Source organism: Panthera tigris, chromosome A1 (genome assembly GCF_018350195.1).
Source record: "Panthera tigris isolate Pti1 chromosome A1, P.tigris_Pti1_mat1.1, whole genome shotgun sequence".
NCBI classification, from domain to species: domain Eukaryota; kingdom Metazoa; phylum Chordata; class Mammalia; order Carnivora; family Felidae; genus Panthera; species Panthera tigris.
The window spans coordinates 216,108,662-216,128,788 of record NC_056660.1 but is presented as its reverse complement, the minus strand read 5'-3'; the positions used below and the strand labels follow the sequence as shown (position 1 = coordinate 216,128,788).

The 20,127-nt window shown below is 35.6% G+C and overlaps 1 long non-coding RNA gene across 1 annotated transcript; it reads left to right on the top strand.

Moving 5' to 3' along the window:
* Positions 1–11,143: 11,143 nt before the first annotated feature.
* LOC122231868 lies at positions 11,144–19,192 on the top strand. The gene is made up of 3 exons (XR_006209141.1): positions 11,144–11,318; positions 14,108–14,188; positions 18,951–19,192. It is a non-coding gene; the product is annotated as an uncharacterized LOC122231868 (long non-coding RNA).
* Positions 19,193–20,127: the final 935 nt, after the last annotated feature.

Below are 20,127 nucleotides of genomic sequence, written 5' to 3'. Positions count from 1 at the left end.
TATTGGGGTCTAGGGGCAGTTGGTGAGGTAATGGCTGTGGCCTTAGCCGATTGGCTGGGGAAGGGTTGGAGTCCTGTTATGCAGGTCGCTGGGCGTGTTTTGATCGGGAAGTTTGAACGGGTGAGCGGGAGGTTACTCAAGGGGAGGAGGCGTGGTCAAGGTGAAGGACACAGAACAAGATGGAGTCAGCCAGTGTAGGCCCGCCCTTTAAAAATAAAAGAAAATGTGTTCATTAAATGAGAAACTAAGCAAAGATATTTCTTATCAATATATTTTGTGTATCTCTCAATCAAAAATTGGTCATATCAAGGAGAGATGTTTGATTTCTAAATATAATACTTTGAAATGGAGAGATTGTTCACTCTGTGTTTCACTTTTTTCTCTGACAGTCAAAATTGATGATTTTTGTCCACTATCCGCTAGTCACAAAACAGCCAAAATCTACTTGAATGCCTATGTGTATTTCTATATACAATCCAAAGAAATATAAATCGGCATAATCTGCTTTTCAGTCATTTAACTTTTTCTACTGGTAACTAATAAATATTTTGTGTTTCATTTCCTTCATGTCTATTACATAATTAGGTTATTCAAATTAAGCCAGATACATTTTTTTTACTTAAAAATGTCAATTAAAGGAGAAAACAAGGGCACTGAAGAATTATCTACTAGATGTTAGGCACAGTTTGAGATCTAGGCAAACAGAATATAATGAAGAACAAATATCTAAACAAAAATTGAAAGAAAATATTTAATCTGCTTATATTTTTCAATCCTTTGACCTTAATCTTGTTTTTCAGTGGCTAAAGGAAGTTGGCTAATAGTTATCCTATATTATCTGTTAATGTTCTATTCTACTGGTTTTCCATAAGACATTGTCATAGTAACCTCCCTATGGATTCACCAACTTACTATTCTATTAAAATGGTGTCCCAGAGAATGTGTGAAATAGGTTAACTGCTGACAGCTCATTAAACCGGTAACTTTTAGGTGAGTTCTGCATTGGGATATCAGAGAGAACACTGCTCTCAACTATTTCAGAATGCTCGGGGCTTAATCAAAGAAGAATAAAACATGTACCAAATGCTCATCTGCTAGGTAATATCTATTGAATAAAAATTATTACTAATCTAAAATGCAGTTTTCTTGCATTTAGTGTAGTAATTACAAAAATCACTTCTTCTCTTTGGATCTTGCTTTACTCATTATTAAATGGAGGACACTGATTGAGATGGTCTCTAAGACAGTTGTCCCATTAATATGTATGATTTTATATAATTTATAAAACAAATAGTCCCAAATTCTACTTCTAACTCTTAAAATGAATTATCTCTAAGCAACAACTTAAATAAAAAGTTTATAAATCTCCTCTAAGATAATGATCCCCATGTATTTTGTAAGTAGAGTTTTCAAGTTTTCTAAGCTGCGTATTGAAACGCTGAAATATCAATCAAATTCTTGTCAAATGTGTTGTGAAAAAATGACTGAGTATGTCATATTAGTTGATTAGATAGCTATAGCCTTAGAAAAGTGTGTTAATAAAATTTAAATAAATCAAAATTAATATTTAGGAAAGGAGGAAATAACTCAATTTTAAGACAAGCTCATACTAAACAATAATTTTCTCATTTTAATTGATATAATGTATTAAGTTAGGCTAGAGAAAATAACTCAATGAATATAAAATATAGAATATTATGCATCAATCAACATAAAATGACATGTGAGTAGCAAATTTAGAGCAGTATGTATGCGAGAACAATTATAAATTCAACATAAATTATGTATTTCATATAATATTAAAATTAATTTTTGAAATTCAAGAAGGAAATATTGATATAGTAACACTGTTCAAAAGAGATATTAATATTGTCCAACAAATAAAAATAAGTTTAAGTTATAAAATTACAAACATTACCAAGTTATCCTTAGTAATAATAATTACAGTTTTTCTTCTTAGATGCATAGTACAATATAACATAGATGCAAAGAAATGCATAAAATTTCCTGTTTAATCAATAGGTATGGTGTTATCACCTATGTTGTAACTGCCTAGGTCAATAATTAGAAAAAATCCATCATCCACAAATCCTCCTTTGTGCTTGTCCTTCACCCTTAGACTTAACCAGAATCTTGACTTTTTAAATTATATTTTTAAATTGATTTATGATCTGTATAAACAGTAGAATTTTGTTTTACCTGATATTAAACTACATACATAAAATAAAATTTCTATGTAAGTTATACTATTGGTTAACATGCATCCTAGTGGTACAAAGCACTAAGTAGTTTTCAATCTGCAAATTTTAATACTATTTTCTTAGATTTTTTTTTTCCTTATGAATAGACTATACTGCAAGCTAGAATTCAGTAAGAATACATAATATTGGATTCTTGGATGTACTGAAATATTGTACAAACTTTATATAAATGTTTAGTTAAAGAGTCATATGCTGGTATTAATTTATAAATATATGTAATAAGGAGAAAAGCCTAACAATTTTTCTGGTAATCAAGATTCATACTCTAATATAATGGCTAATGGAAATTAATAAGAAAACACATTAAATTATATAATAAATGAATTCCTTATAAAATGCATCAAAAACACAGGCAGTAATACAAATGAGTTCAGAAAAATCAACCAAATGCAAATAAACTGACATAAATCCCTACACAGGTAGCCACCTTAGAGTTAGAGTATTTTTTTAAAGGAAACCAGGAGTACCTGCTTGGCTCAGTTGGTTAAGCGTCTAACTTAGGCTCAGGTCATGATCTTGCATCTCGTGGGTTTGAGCCCTACATCCAGCTCTGTGCTACAGCTCAGAACCTGGAGCCTGCTTTGGATTCTGTGTCTCCCCTTCTACCCCTCCCACATTCATGCTCTGTCTCTGTCTCTCTCTCAAAAATAAATAAACATTAACATTTTTTAAATTAAAAAATAAAAAGGAATAAAGGAAGCCCAAGAAACAGAAAAAATCTAAATTTTAAGAAATTAATTGACACAATTATGAAATGAAACTGCCTTGCTGAATATGAGTAAATATAATTAATAGGAAAATAATTGAATTCAATAAAATGTTTTATAATATCATAAAAGTATAAGTGAACAATTTATTCTTATCAATGCATTTACACACAATGTGAAACTCATATCCTAAATTCTTCAAAACTTGTCATCACTATCATAATCTAAATGAGTCTTCATAATGTTATTATCTTTTTATAATTTTTTTTTAACATTTACTTATTTTTGAGACAGAGAGAGACAGAGCATGAACGGGGAGGGGCAGAGAGGGAGGGAGACACAGAATCGGAAGCAGGCTCCAGGCTCTGAGCCATCAGCCCAGAGGCCTACGCGGGGCTCGAACTCACGGAACTCGAGATCGTGACCTGAGCTGAAGTCGGTCGCTCAACCGACTGAGCCACCCAGGCGCCCCTTATAATGCGATTATCTTTAACAAAATCACATGCACACTAATCATCTCCCCAAAAGGTGAAGCAATGTCTCAAAGTTCAATTTATTCTTAGAGTTATGTGCATTTTGTTTCTAGATGAAACACACTTACCATTGGATTATTGAAACATGAATGAGTTAACTATTCTCAACTATTCTTATGTTAGAATGTCAAAGTATGGATGAGGAGACACAAAAAAGGAGAAAAATCATTAATATATTTATAAATAAATATATATTAAAATAAGGCAGAAATACAATCATTAAAGTCCTCATTTCTGCAACTGGTCACATGATTATAACTTATTTATGATAGTTATGATTGCAACTCCTCATTCTTATTCCTTTTATCAGGACCTATGAACCCAGTTGGTTCTGGTACCTTGCCTAACTGGGCAACCTAAATATTACTTCCTGATGGCTCTTGATCATTAGCAAAGCTACCTATCAGGGTAGGTTTCCACTAAATATCATCATAGAAGAAAACAAATAGGCTGAGGTCATCCCCTACGTTCCAAACAAATTTCTTATCTCCAGTGAGTAGAAGGAATATAATCCCCCTTTGGTAGTCAGGGCTGTTTACTTTGGCCAGTATAACTCCTTTCCTCGACTGAGGGTAATAGTGAGAGGAGCCATCCCATTTCTACCCTTTGATTCCTGGTGCTGTGAATCCCAACTGGTAGAGACAGAACTATGTATTGATCACTGATTCTGAGCATCTACCGTATTGAAGAGGGCTTTTCCTCAGTAGGCTAAAACATTATCCTCATTCTGGCACTATAACTAAATCTTCAAAGGCCATTCTACCATTCCTTCAGGCCACCTGCTGCAGCTTGATTTGGAATGTAGTGAAATCCCTGGACTTGATGACTGTGGGCCCATTTTTTTTTAACCTTTATTTACTGCAAAAATGAGTTAGTTCTCCAGTTTGAAACAGAAGTATTACTGGCAGAACATGGAAATACCTAACCAGGAAAAGTTTCTATTTAAGTGAGAAGAAAATTCTGCCATGTCCAGTATAAAAGTTCTCGAATATGACTTATATACAAATGATATCTGCTGATACCCTAAGAAGTGATCCCCTTGCCTGTTCATAGTTGGATTGATCTTTGCTTTGGACTTGTCCATTCTCAGCAGTGGCTCTAGCCACATCAGCCTTAGTTAGGGAAAGTCCATTTTACTAAGTTCACGAATAACCCCCATCTTTGTCAACCTAGTCATTTTGTTCTTAAGCTTAACTGACAAGTCTAAATCTAAATGGATGGCTGTTTGACACGCACACAATGGTTTTCTTATACATCTGATTCATAAGCTCTGCTTCTACTCTCAATTGTCTGACCCTTTTTTGAACAATTTCAATCAATATGAACCCTAAATTGTCTGAGACTGTAAAACTTTGTCTTTTCCAAGGCCTTGGAAAATATTCATTACATGTAAAAAATATTCTTTTCTCATTCATCCAACCTTGAAAATAGACAGGAATATAAAATCCATATGGAATCTCTTAATTTATTTTATTAAAAAACTGGGCAGGTTGGCAGCTGTGACATTAACACAATTTGCTAACGCTATTGCATTATGTATTACCTAATGTTCATGACTTACAATTTAAATATAGATTTTACTTTAGTTTCAAATTTTACCTTGATTTTCAGGTACTTTAAATTTTACCTTTAGTGTTTTGGCTTTAGTGTTTATCTTGGTGTTTACTGGTGCATTTAGTTAGAACAATGTTGATTAAGTTCACTGTCTATTAAAGGTATCAATTACTCGGATTTTAGAATCAATCAACTGTAAAAGTTGATGGTTTTATTTTCAAACATATATAGTGCTTTTATAATATTTTTTTTATTATACCTACATGCATAGAAATTTTCTTCTCATCAATTTGGAGTATCATGAAATTAATCTTCTGAAATAATTCTCTCTTTAATGCTGCCAAGTGGTAATTAATAAATTATTTTACAAAATTTGTTTGTATTTACTGATTTTTCTCCTTTTGTTGGGGGTAATATCAAAATTTTAAATATTGTTTTTAATCTCATTTGTATTCATTGATTTGTTGGTTATTTATTTATTTATTTTTGAGGGAGAGAGTGTGAGCAGGAAAGGGGTAGAGGGAGGGAGAGAGACAGAGAGGGAGAGAGAGAGTCTTAAGCAGGCTCCAAGCCCAATACTGAGCCCAACTCAGGGCTCCATTTCACAACCCTGAGATCATGACCTGAGCTGAAATCAAGAGTCGGACTCTTTTTTTTTATTTGTTTTTAATATTTAGTATTTGAGAGAGAGAGAGAGAGAGAGAGAAATGTGAGCGGGGGAGGGACAGAGAGAGGGAGGCACAAAATCTGAAGCAGGCTCCAGGGTTCAAGCTGTCAGCACAGAGCCCAACAAGGGGCTCAAACTCAGGAACCGTGAGATCATGACCTGAACCGAAGTTGGATCCCTAACTGAGTGAGCCATCCAGGCAAATCGGACTCTCAACAGACTGAGCCACACAGGCACTCCTTAAATGCTGTTTTTAAACCAAAAGTTTCAACAGCGACAGGATTTTAAGTCCTGTATAAATGTGAATGACCATAGGCCAAATATTTACTTTTTTCTTCCATCATGATAGGAAAGGTAAACTTCCCACCCAGTAATGACAGACTCAGCCGTATCATTTCTTCCTTGGTCAAAAGGATGATAGAACATGTACTGCGAACAATGACTTGCATTGTGCTTATGCAAATAAGCTCTCCAAATTAATCTACTATTATCATGAAGAGAACATTGTTTGAAAGAGACCTGAATCCAAGCCACAGCTGGGAGTCCAATCCCACCAGCCAACAGCAATGACAATGAGAAATAAATGCTTCTATATGATTGGGGCAATAGACGATTAATGCAAACTCAGTACCTCTTCTCCACATTATTTATTTGAGTTTATAGTCACAGCTTGAGTATGTTGGTTAAATAACTTGCCCAAAATTAGAAATGTAAAGCCTAAATTAAAATAGGAAATCTGTTATTTAAGCCAGAGTATTAACACACTGTAACAATTTAACTCCAAGATCTCAAACCCTACACCCAGACAAAATGTAATCCCAATGAGCAATGGTATAGAAAGAGCCCTGGTTTCTACACAAAGTTGCATTTATGAAAACTAAAGTATGACTTAAGGAAATGTCTCATTAAATGGTGGGTCATTCACGTAGGTTTTCTTAAAGAGGTAGTCAGGTGTGCTACACAATATAATCATATATAGTAGGTTTGCAAGAGAACTTCAAATGATGCATGTCCCTCAAATTCTGTATTTATTGATGCAGTTGTGTGTCTCCAGCTCTGCAGTATCCATGCTTGTTCCTTTTCACTGGAACTGTAGTCCTTGTTCATTTCCTTCTTCACTTCATCAAGTGGTGACCCTCCATGACCTTTCTGGTGGTAATTACAATTCTCTGACCATATTTGGTCACATTAGATAGTTGGAAATGAACGCAACTCTAGGCCCATTTTGCTCCCTTCAGGGAAGCCTATTGAACCAGGGGACATGCATTTTTTTTTTCTTGCTCTGACTCCTTTTCTATAAATAAATCTTAGGGAGAATTTTTGACTAGAACTTTCTCTAGCCAGTTGTAGTAGATTTATTCTATTATTACTTTCAAATGTACTGATAAAATTAAATTCTGTATTAATCCTTCTGTATTAAACTATCCTTAGTTCTCTCCCCAGAGGTAAGAGCTGTCATCAGTAACATCTATAACCTTCTAAATACTTTCTCCATATCTTCAGATATATACACATATTATTGCAATACCTTTTATCCTTTGTTTATTATTTATGTATTTACTTATTTATTTCTTTAGAGAGAATGAGGGAGTACAAGTGGGGAAGACATGCAGAGAGGAGGAGAGACAAAGACAGAGAGAGAGAGAGAGAGAAAATCAGAAGCAGGCTCCATGCTCAGTGGGGAACCCGACATAGGGGCTTGATCCCACAACTCTGGGATCATGGCATGAGCTGAAATCAAGAGTCAGATGCTCAACTGACTGAGCCAACCATGTGCCCCTGCAATAGCTTTTAGAGTTTTGGAATGTCTGTGTATGTGAGTTTGTCTACAACAGGGATAATACTATTTCACTTTCAAATTTGCTTTTGGCTCCTAATATTAAGCTTACAAATCTCTTTACATAGAAATTTGCAAGGTGTAGAGATGCATAATTCCACTTCCTTGTTTATAATGGCAGGAAGATATTTCATAGTATGGGTGTATAATAATTTATGTAAAATTATTTGCTGATATAATTATTTAAAAATTTTTACTAGAAACATTGAGGGAATTAATATCCTTGTATATCACCTAGAGGTAGCATTATGGGGCCAAAATATTTGTACTCTAAAAGATTATATTAATTTACACACACATGAGGTCAATTTATTTTTCTAGAATGCCCCAGGGGACAACTGTTGAAATGTTCACACACATTTATCTCTCAAGACAAGCATTAATTTGCCACACATATACAATCTAAATCACTGAAGAAGAAAATAAATGTTTTCCTAATTGTTCCATAATTTTCAAGATCTCTCTTCTACAACAAAGTTAACATTTCACATTATAATGAAGAGCAGCATTGGTTTCATTTCTTGAGGTCCTTATAGAAATACTTTCTTGAAAAGTCTTTTGTGAAATACTGTATCTCCTAGTACTTGTTATTTTACCAAAGCAGAGACTTGTGACTGAAAATGCAAGTTATAAGGACCTGAATTAATTTTTAGCTTTTGCATATTTCCCAGTTATTATACTTTATTTGAGAGAGTACAGTTTCTGTTAGTATTACTGTTTGTTTGTTTTTCTGTTTACAGTAATTAATAATAACCATCAAGTGTCATATCATAATTTGAAATATTTGCTGTTAAATGCACACACACACACACGATTTTAAAAATCATAGCATAATAAAAGGGGTGTGTCCTTTTATTGTCCTATATTACAAATGGCTTAAACTGAGGTAAAGAGGCTCACTAAACCTTCCCAAGATCATTTATTTAGATGGTAAGTGGTTTACTGATTGCTGAACTTGGAATTTTATTTTTTTTTAATTTTTTTTAACGTTTATTTATTTTTGAGACAGACAGAGACAGAGCATGAACGGGGGAGGGTCAGAGAGAGGGAGACACAGAATCTGAAATAGGCTCCAGGCTCTGAGCTGTCAGCACAGAGCCCGACACGGGGCTCGAACTCACGGACCGCGAGATCATGACCTGAGCTGAAGTCGGCCGCTTAACCGACTGAGTCACCCAGGCGCCCCAAGAACTTGGAATTTTAAACAACAAATTAAATATACCATGTGACATAGAGCATTGTAGTCTTTAATGGATATATCAAATAGCTAATATATAAAAGATTTTTTTGGTATCGTTTGCGTAGTACTCAATATTAAAAGCAGGAACAGAGATACTGATAAGTAATTAAAGATAACAGCTTAGTAGAAGTTCATGCTAATAGAATACGTTTGTGTTTTAAACATATTAAATCAATTGTGTTCATTTATGTTATTGCTGACATGTTCTCCCAAACAGAAAAGAAGAAAACTCTTATTCTATGCTTTCAAATAATTTAAAATAAGGTGTTTTTTTTTTGTGGTAGTGGATTAAATTATATTTGTTATAAAAGTAAAGGAATTTGTAAAGCATACATGATTTTTCTGAAGTTATTGTAGTCATGCCTATATATCTCCTCATCTTGGAAAAATTAAATGTGATTTGAACAATATTAGTTAAAAAAACAGAGAAATTGTGCCTCAGAATCATTCAACATCCTACAATTCTGTGATCCAGAATTGTTCTATTCCAGATCTTACATTTCCATTAGTTCCAGTTTTATTTTTAAATAACAAACATAAACCCTGGTATTGCATTATCACATGCCTTACTTTTTTAACCTCAAAGCTATTTCTGACTGATGTTAAGATTTTTTGTGAAGAATAATGAAAAGCAATTCTGTGATTGTTTCCTAATCTATATTTCTTTCATAGCATAATTGTGACTGGCAATATCAGATTCATTGGTATGTTGAAAGTGAGCCATTTAAAATGTTTTAAAGCAGAAAACAAATCAATGAATCTTGATTAAGATATACTGCTAGGAAATTATTCTGTTCAGCTTTCACCTTTTGAAGTAGATCCAGGACAGATGTACGGTATATTAAAATATATGTCTTAATTTATCCCGTTTATGCTTAGTAGTTTTCTATAAGAAGAAAAACAGTGGTACCCGCCTCATTTTAGTTATGAATGTCAAAATACTCATGAATGTTTTACTTGCAGAATGCCACAAAGCAAGATGTGCACATTCCCATTGTCCCAGATCATTAAGCTGAGTGAACCATGCATATCGCTGAAACACTTCTGAGGAAAGTGAGAGGTAGCATTAAACCTTGATGCCTTTAGGAGACATAACTTAGCCCGTCTCAAATCACCCAGCTACAAGACCTATTCATAGGAAGGAGAAATTTGCAAAGAAACTCATACTGAATTCATGTATGAGAAGACATAATCATCATGCTATTTTCTCAATGTAATCAATTTCTTACCACAATCTGGATCTTGCTGTCTATGCATATTAGAGTTATAATGTCTCTAACATCGATTCATAAAAATTGATTTATTTGTAAATTGAGAAATGTCTGACTGATTTTTACATACTTTTTCGTGTTGTAAATTATATATAACATTAAATTTGCCATTTTTATCTCTTTCAGTGTACAATGCAGTGTTATTAATTACATTCACAATGTTATGGAACCATCACTACTCTTTATTTCCCAAGTCTTTTCATCAACCCAAATGGAAATTATGTGCCCATTAAGATACAGGGGTGTGATTTTTTAAACATTCCATGAAGCTATGAAGCAGGAAACTGATCTAAGTAGGATTATGTTTATAACAAACATAGGGAAAAAATAGACTAGAAGAAAATAAAATAATTACTGATTGTCTACGGTAGTGGAATAAGCAGTCTATTTTACTTTCTAAAACTTTGGTAATTAATTCCTCCAGCTTTTGTGAAATATAATTGACATATAACATTGTGTAAGTTTAAGGTGTAAATGTGTTGATTGAATACACATATATTGCAAATTGATCACCACCATAGTGTTAGCCAACACTTCTATCACATCGCTTATCATTTTTTGTAGTGAAATATTAAAATGTAACCTCTTAGCAACTTTCAAGTACCTATCACAGTTTTATTAACTATAAACATCACGTTATACATTAGATCCTCAGAACTTATTCATCTTATATCTGAAAGTTTGTATCCTTCTTTTTAAAGTTTATTTGTTTTTTTTTGTTTTTTTTGTTTTTTTTTTTAAATTTTTTTTTTCAACGTTTTTTATTTATTTTTGGGACAGAGAGAGACAGAGCATGAACGGGGGAGGGGCAGAGAGAGAGGGAGACATAGAATCGGAAACAGGCTCCAGGCTCCGAGCCATCAGCCCAGAGCCTGACTCGGGGCTCGAACTCACAGACCGCGAGATCGTGACCTGGCTGAAGTCGGACGCTTAACCGACTGCGCCACCCAGGCGCCCCAAAGTTTATTTGTTTTTGAGAGAGAGAGACAATGCTTGCAAGCGAGGGAAGGGCAGAGGGAGAGGGTTCCAAGCAGGTTCTGTGACGTCAGCACCAAACCTGCTGCAGGGCTCAGTCCCACAAACGGAGAGATCATGGCCTGAGCAGAAATCAAGAGTTGGACGCTTAGCCGAGCTTAACCAACGGAACCAATCAGTCACTCCTGGAAGTCTGCACTCTTTGAACAACATCCCACAATTTCCTCCAGTACTCAGCCTCTGGTAACCACAATTCTACTTTGTTTCTATGAGGTCAGCTTTTTTAGATTCCATACATATGTGATATCATACAGTATTTGTCTCTCACTGTCTTATTTCATCTCACATAATACTCTCGTTTCATCCATGTTGCTGCAAATGGCAAGATTTAATTCTTATTGCTGAACTTTATTCCATCATATATATACCCCATATCTTATTTATCCATTCATTTGTTGACAGACATTTAACTGGTTTCTATATCCTGGCTATTTGGGTCATACTGCAATGAACATTGGACATAAATATCTCTTCAAGATTTTATTTTCATTTCCTTTGAATATATACCAAAAAGCAGAAATGCAGGATCAGATGGAAGTTCTATTTTTAATTTTTTGAGGAACCTCACTACTGTTTTCCATAGTGGTTGTAACCAATTTACATTCCTACCAACAGTGCACAAGGGTCCCCTTTTCTCCATGTCCTCACCAACATTCATCTTCTTGTTTTTTTGATGACAGCCAATCTAACAGGTGTGAGGTGATATCTAATTGTAGTTTTCATTTGCATTTTCCTGGTGATTGGTGATGGCAAGTATCTTTTCATGTATCTGTTGACCATTTGTATGTCTTCTTTGGAAAAACGTATATTTAGTTCCACTGCTTATTTTTTTATTGATTTGTTTGTTCGCATCGAGTTGTATGATTTCTTTATGTATTTTGGATATTAACGCCTTCTCAGATACATGATTCGCAAATTTTTTTTCTGTAGTTTACCTTTTCATTTTGTTGATTGTTTCTTTTGCTGTGCAGAAGCTAGTAGTGTGATATAGTCCCACTTGTTTTTGTTTTTGTTGCTTGTGTTTTTGTTGTCATAGTAAGAAAAAATAATTAATTATAAATCCTATTTTGGGCCCAAGTTTTTCTAAGTTTTTTATAGGTATTATTTGAAATATGCCATAGATATAAAGTATACTAGACTTAATAATAAAATGAACTACTTAGTTTAAGAACCAGAATGTTACTAGAAACCATTCAGACTCCTTGTGTGTCCCTCATTGATCCTTCTCTGTGGTTGCATTTCAGAAGTAACTAATCTGATTATTTTAATTATTTCTTCTTTCTTTTTATTTCTTTTTGGAAAAGAGTTTCATCTCAATCACATATGCTCATTGGCTCAATAAATAAAGTGTTTATTTTTCCTTGTTTGTAAGCTTTATAGAAATGGTATAATTAATCTAATCTAATCTAACATAATTAATATAATATAATTAATATAATATAATATAGTCTTCTGAGACTTGTTTTTCTTTCACTTGATATTGTTTTTAAGATTTTGGGCATATTCTATTATTTTCACTTTTTTTTTTTTTTTAATGTTTATTTATTTTTGAGAGAGCACGAGCTCGAGTGGGGAAGGGCAGAGAGAGGGAGACACAGAATCCGAAGCAGGCTCCAGGCTCTGAGCTGTCAGCACAGAGAGAGAGATATTTCTTTGAAAAATGTCATGGGAATTTTTATAGAAATTTCATTGAATCTACAGATGGCTTTGGATGCTATTGACATTGTATTAATTATAATTCTTCCAAACAAGAACATGGGATATCTCTCCATTTGCTTCTGTCTTCTTCAAATTCTTTCACCAAAGTCTTATAATGTGCAATGTATAAATCTTTCACTTCCTTGGTTAATTGTATTTCTAAGTATTGTTTGATGCTATTGTAAATATTGTTTTCTTTCTTTAATTTTCACGTTTTACTGTAAGTGTAGAAACTTATTTCTGTTTGTTGATTTTGTTTCATACAACTTTAGCGAATTCATTAATTAGTTCTAACATTTTTATAATGAATTTTTTTCAGATTTTTGCATATAAGGTCATACCATCTTCAAAAAATAAACAGCTCTTAGTTTTGTTAATCTTTTCAATTGTTTTTATGGTCTCTATTTCATTTGTTTTTCTTCTTATTTTACTCATCTCTTTATTTCTTCTAACTTTGGTCTTTGTTTCTTCTTGTTCTAATTCCTGGAGGTGTAAATTTTAATTGTTTATTTGAGATCTTTCTTATTTTTTTTTCTTTCTTAATGCAATTTTTATTTTTGCCAGAAAGAGAGTAGGTGCATGAGTGGGGGATGGGTAGAGAGAGGGAGACACACAGAATCTGAAGCAGGCTCCAGGCTCTGAGCTGTCAACACCGAGCCAGATTTGGGGCTCGAACTCACCAACCGCAAGATCATGACCTGAGCTAAAGCCAGGGGTTGGACGCTTAACTGACTGAGCCACCCAGGCACCCCAAGATCTTTCTTTTTCTTAATGTAAATGTTTATTACTGTAAACTTCTTTCTTAGGACCACTTTTGCTGCCTCCTTTAAGTTTTGATATGGCATGCTTGCATTTTCATTTGTTTCAAGGTATTTTTTTTTATTTTGCTTTTGATTTCTTCTTTGAACCACTTGATTTTCCAGAAATATGGTGTTTAATTCCCACACATTTGTGAATTTTCAAGCTTTCCTCCTGTTATTTCAAGTTTCACACTATTGCGGTAGGAAAAAAAAAATACTTCGAATTATTCCCATCTTGTTAAATTTGCTAAGACTTGTTTTGTTAAGTATGATTTTGTGTTGTTTCATCAGAATATGATCTATTCTGGGGAAAGTTCCACATGTACTTTACAAAATGTGCACCCTGTTTTATTGGATGGACTGTTCTGTATATATCTGTTAGGTCCATTTGCTCTATGAAGTATGGTTCAAATCCAACATTTTCTGTTGGTTTTCTGTCTTTAGGATCTATCCATTGTTTATTTATTTTTTTATAATTTTTTAAATGTTTATTTTATTTTTCAGTTCTGCCTGAAGAAGTCATTTCAGCTTTTCTTATAAGGCAGATCTAGTGGTGATGAATTTCCTCAGCCTCTGTTTATTATGGTAAGTCTTTACTTCTCCTTTATTTCTGAAGGGCAACTTTGTTGGGTAAGCATTTTTGGTTGGCAGTTTCTTTCTTTCTGCACCTTGTTTATATCACCCCATTCACTCCTGGCCTGCAAAGTGTCTGCTGAGAAATCTGCTAATAACCATATGGGAGATGCTATCAGATAGTTTTCTCTTCTTGCTTTTAAAATTCTTTATCTTTGTATTTAGATGGTTTTGTTATAATCTATTTTAGAGAAGATTGTTTTGGACTGAAATTTTGGGGTGACTTACTAATTTCATGAACTTTGATTTCCAAGCCATTATTTCTTAAAATGAACCTTCTACTTATACTCATCTCTTCTCCTTCTAGGACTTCAGTGATGAATACGGTATTTCTCTCAATGATATTCCATAAGTCTAGTAGGCTTTCTCTAATTCTTTTTTCTTTAAATTTTTATTTATTTTTAAGAGAAAGAGGCATGTGCATGCAGGGGAGGGGGAGAGAGAGAGGGAGACAGAGGATGCGAAGCGGGCTTAGTGCTGACAGCATAGATCCCGATGTAGGGCTCAAACCTGCCAACACATGAACCCAGAGATCATGACCTGAGCCAAAGTCAGATGCTTAACTGACCAAGCCACCCAGGCACCCCTCTAATTCTTTTCATTTCTTTTTCTTTTTGCTTCTCAGATTGGATAATAAAAACTGATCTGTTTTATAAATCATTAATTCTCTCTTCTACTTGGTCAAGTCTGTTGTTGAGACTTTCTGTTGAATTCTTCAGTTCAGTCACTGTTTTCTGTAGCTCCAATAGCTCTGTTTGGTTCTCTTTTATATTTTCAGTCTGTCTTCACATTTTCTTGTATTCTTTCTCTGTTATTGTTAAATTGCTTATCTGTGCTCTCCTAGTTCTCTGAGCATTGGTAGAGCAATTAGTTTAAATTCTTTGTCAATTCCTGGATCTACATTTCTTTGGGTTCAGTCACTGCAGGATTACTATCCTTTTGGTGGAGTCACGTTTCCCTGATTTCTGCACGATCATTGTAAACTTGTATAGGTGTCAGCCCACTTGAAGAAGCAGTCACCTCTTCCAGAGTTTTTGGGCTACCTTCAGTAAAGGGAGACTTTCACCTGTGGGTAAAGACACACTGGGAGGATGCTGTGACTTTAAGTCCGGTGGTGGAGGACACCAGGTGTGAGCCTATGTGGCAGCACTGGGTCCAGTGGGGCATGAGGTCTCTTTGGCTCAGGCCGCTGCGGTCCACGGAATCAAAGCATGATTCTTGGAGAGTACCATGGTGGGACCACAGAGTCTGCACAGACCAGGGCTGTTGGGGTACACAGCAATGAATCCAGGTCCAGCAGCTAGGGACCAAGACAGGCAGTGGTGTCGCCAGATCTGGCGGTGTGCACACACTCATCTGTGGGGGCCAGTTGCAGGTGTCTGCATGGGGTGAGGGGCCAGTTGGTTGTAGACACATGCAAAATGGTGGCGGCCAGGGCTGGCAGCCAGTGGCAGGGTCCAGTAAGAGCTCATAGACGACTGAAGAGACACTGACTTTCAGCGTGTTCCCCTGTGGCTGTGGTTCCTGACCCCGCTCCCGGAGTGCAGACTGCTTTGGAGTCTGGTGATAAGAATCAGGACAGGGATGTGCCAATGCATGGCGGCAGGGGGTAGCTAATGGTGACCTCAGTGGGACAGGCCAATGACAGTCAGCTTTAAAGGCCTCGGCTGTCTGTGTGCTCTCCCGTGGTCATATACTTTCCCCTCAGGTGTGCACACTGCAGTGGAGGCAAGTGACAGATGTCGGACTGCTGGTATGAAAGTGCACAGCTGGAAAGGCTATCCCTGAGTGCACGCCCATCTGGGGGCCAGATGTGAAGGCATCTTGCACTTGAGCAGACACAGAGGCCTGCGCTGGCTGTGGATGCAGTTCCCAGACTCCAGTCGGATGGGAGGGAGGGAAGAAGAAGGGCGTTTGCATCGGCAAATGCAAAGCCCTGCGGGGCAAGACCAGTGAAAACCACAGTGGGTCTGTGACAGCTCTGACGGCTGCCGTTGTCATCAGTGGTGACATCTGCTGGGTTTGCCCGCACAGCTGATCACAATGAACGATGACTGCACGTGCTGTGGCTGCGACCAGTAGCCCCGCTTTCTGTGTTCCTGGTTGTCTCAGACCCCAGATCTCTCCCACAGCGGTTTTTGTTCATGGAGAGCTGTTGATCTCTGTGGCAGGACAGGAGGCTGGGGTCTCCTGTGTCTCCATTTTGGTGACATCAGTTCCACTCCAATCAATTTTATGATATCTAGTTTTTGGTCTCCAGGCATACTAGAAAACTAAGTGTGTACTGAAATATTGAGTGAAACAGCTTACCTTATGAAATTGATAGCTTCCTGAAAAGTTGTATCTAAGTTAACACTAGAGCGTGTCCGTGTTTGAAGGTATATGGAAGTTTAAATAAAAAATCTTATTTTGACTTGTGAATCTCAAGCACAGACTTGCAGACTTACTTAGACTGATTTTTTTTTAAGTTAATTCATTTATTTTGAGAGAGGTGGATGGGGGGCAGAGAGAGAGGGAGAGAGAGAATCCCAAGCAGGCTCCAGGCTGACAGGACAGAGCCTGATGCAGGCCTTGAACTCACAAACCATGAGATTATGACCTGAGCTTAAATCAAGAGGTGGCCACTTAATGGATTGAGTCACCCAGGTGTCCCATGCCTAGATGGATTTTTAATTGGGGGTTTGTTTTGCGCTAAAATGCAGAAAGGAGTAAAAAAGGAAGGAGTTGAAAATGCCTAACATTTACAATAAAATAATTGTTTAAAGTTTGATACCTTCCTGCAAATGGAAAACCACCAAACATACACTTTTCTTTAATTATCAGATTGTCTTTTTTCAAACAAGTATTTGGTCATATTTCCCCACAAGTTAAAAATATCTTTTCAGTGAGCAAATTCTAATACTTGAATGAATAGACCACCACGCACAAATAGAACCAGGCTTTTGCCAGCCTAGATGTAAGATTTAAATGAAATATATTATCACCCTTATTCATATTTTGCCTCCAGACTCTGCTATAAGAGCTTTTCTACTTTGGAAATAAAATAACCAAAAGTTAATAAATGGTTTAGAGGTGGGTAAGTGTTCTGGTGGATAAATTATTTGTGTTTATTCCCCAGATGAATAAATTTTCCTAAACAGATGGTAGAACTCACGTGAGCCTGCTCTTCTGTAAAGTTGAGTAAAAATAATTGAATCTATTTTATTTTTTTTAATGATTTATGTATTTTTGAGAGAGCACTAGCAGGGTAGGGGCAGAGAGAGGGGGACAGAGGAATTAAAAGGGGCTCTGTGATGACAGCAGAGAGCCACATGAAGCACTCAAACTCAGAAACCACGAGATCATGACCTGAGCTGAAGTCAGATGCTTAACCAACTGAGCCACCCAGACGCCCCGGATATATACTATTTGTAAGAATTGTTTTCCCGATTGGAAGAAAGTCAATAGCATTCTATTTTCATTTTCTTTTGGTGAATAATGAGGAAACAAGGGTTATAATGAACTTACTACACTGAACAATATGTTCAGCTAACAAATTTGAGTTGCTCCAGCCCTGCTCTTAAATCAATTTCTTTGTGCCCTTCTTCAAGAATGAACCTAAAGGAGAACATATATATCATTTAGAAGAAGACATCATTGATTAAGTGTGCCTTTTTTTATCCCTTTCACTATACAGTATTGCTAGAAGAAGAAAGCCATATTGTGGTAAATCCAGACTAGAGATCAATGGTATTGCTCAAGCTGTGAACAAAGGGAACATGTATAATCATTAAGATTAAGCATTAAAGTTTGATACTGGGAGAGGAAGCCTTGTATAACTTAGAGTAAATCCTTGCAAAAATGGAGAGACAAAAATGTCTCTTTAATATATTAAGCTGAAAAGATACACATGTGCCAACTGAAAAGAATTCAGCTATAGTTAATTGTCTATTGCAAATCCTACCGTTACTTCGGAGAAGTCAGAGGTGTGGTCACAAAGAATCATTAGCTAAGTTATACAACAAAAATAAAATAAAATTAAAAAAAAACACAAGACTTTTTTGGTATTGAAATGCAATGTGAGTACATATTTTTATCCTATTATAGAGGAACAATAGCAGGCTCACACAAGTCAACGGATTTCTGTTTCTTAGACCACAAGCAGCCTTGTTGATATTATCTGAATATTAAAGAAAACTGAAGGATTGTTGTAACATATGTCAATAGTCCTATAGATAACTTGAAAAACCATGAGAAACTATTTTATAGTTTTTCCCATGATGTTATAAAGATTTAGGTTTAGCCTAACATAACCTAGAACATATAGACACCATTAAGTTTTTCTTAAGGACTAAAAATTATAGAATCTTGAAAATTTGTCACATTTATCTCCCAAATGGCTTAATCTTCACCCCTGTGTGTTTTTAACCTTGTTTCACATGAAGGAAGCTTTAATACTATCTATTTCAATACAGTCAACTGCTCTTTCTTTTCTGACATAGATCTAAAAGGGTTTAAAAACCCTGATGGCATCCTGCCAGGAATTAGCTGCAGGTAGAAAGGTAGAGGGAATAAAAAAGTAAACAAAGTTTCAACCCACTGAGAGAGCTGCTCCAAGCTAGATAATAAAGACAGCAGGTTTATATGCTGGTTTTTCTTCAGGGAAAGAATGTTGGACAGTTTCCTGTTGATTGATTCTCTAAATCTTTCCCTTTCATGTTCAATCTTTCCACAGTCTTTGCTGCCGTTTCTACTGTTCTTTCAAGTAAGAAGTTTGATTCCCAGCAGTGCTAATATTGGTTTCTTCCTGGACAAGAAAGTTATGAAAATCTTAAAGCCAATGAAATGGAATTTTTACATCATCCATTTATGTGACAAGTTTATTACTGCCTTTGAAAATTGTTTTACTCAGTTTCATTGTAGTCATCTTGTAGGAGTAGACAATGAAAAAGTAGCTTAAAAATTCAATTTTTTATAATAAAAAATATGTATAAGGGTTTTTATGTGGGTTCTTAAGTTTCTGCCAAAGAGAACAGCTCCATGAGCAATTCGTAAAAGCCTGGATTCAACTTTCTTTTTTTAATTTTTAAAAATGTTTACTCATTTTTGAGAGAGAGAGAGACACACAGTATGAGTGGGGAAGGGGCAGAGGGAGAGGGAGACCCAGAATCTGAGCTGTCAGCACAGAGCCTGACGCAGGGCTTGAACCCACAAACTGTGAGGTCATGACCTGAGCTAAAGTCGGACGTTTAACCAAGTAAGCCATCCAGGCACCCCTCATTCTTGGAGTGAATTTTTCCATCTTCTGTGGAAGATGGTACAAGCCAGTGGTGAACATAGGAGTTATCTTGGGGGGAAAAAAAAGAGAAAAGAAAAAGGTTTGTCTGAGCCCAATAACATAGCTTTACAATTGTATGAATTATTTAATTCTTATAATCTGTGTTCTTTTCATTCTTTCATTCTTTCCTGGAAAGCTCCTTTCCTACAAACTGAGAGCTCTTCCTACTAAAGAAAATGTGAAAATGGCCTATTAGTTTCCAGTGATGCTTGCATTCACGTGACTATGGTAAAGGAGGCAACTATGGGTTAGTTTTCTAGTTCATTTTTCAATATGGTTGGTTGTCCCTGAAGATATCTTGTGATTTTTACTATCACTTCTCATGAGGCCAGAGAAAGGTGCTTGGAAGGGTACTTATGTTTCTGTTATGTGGAGGAAGAACTTGTAAAATATGATGCTGAGGAAAGACCTGGGTTTAATATCAGCCTTTTGTGACCAATGTTTAGTTGCAGAATCCACCTTCCAGCCTGTGTAGCCATTAAGAATACTAAGGAGGCCATGATGAAAGAGAGAATCAGAGAGTCTTACTTATTTATATTAATTGTATAATTTTTATCTTTAAAATACACTTAAA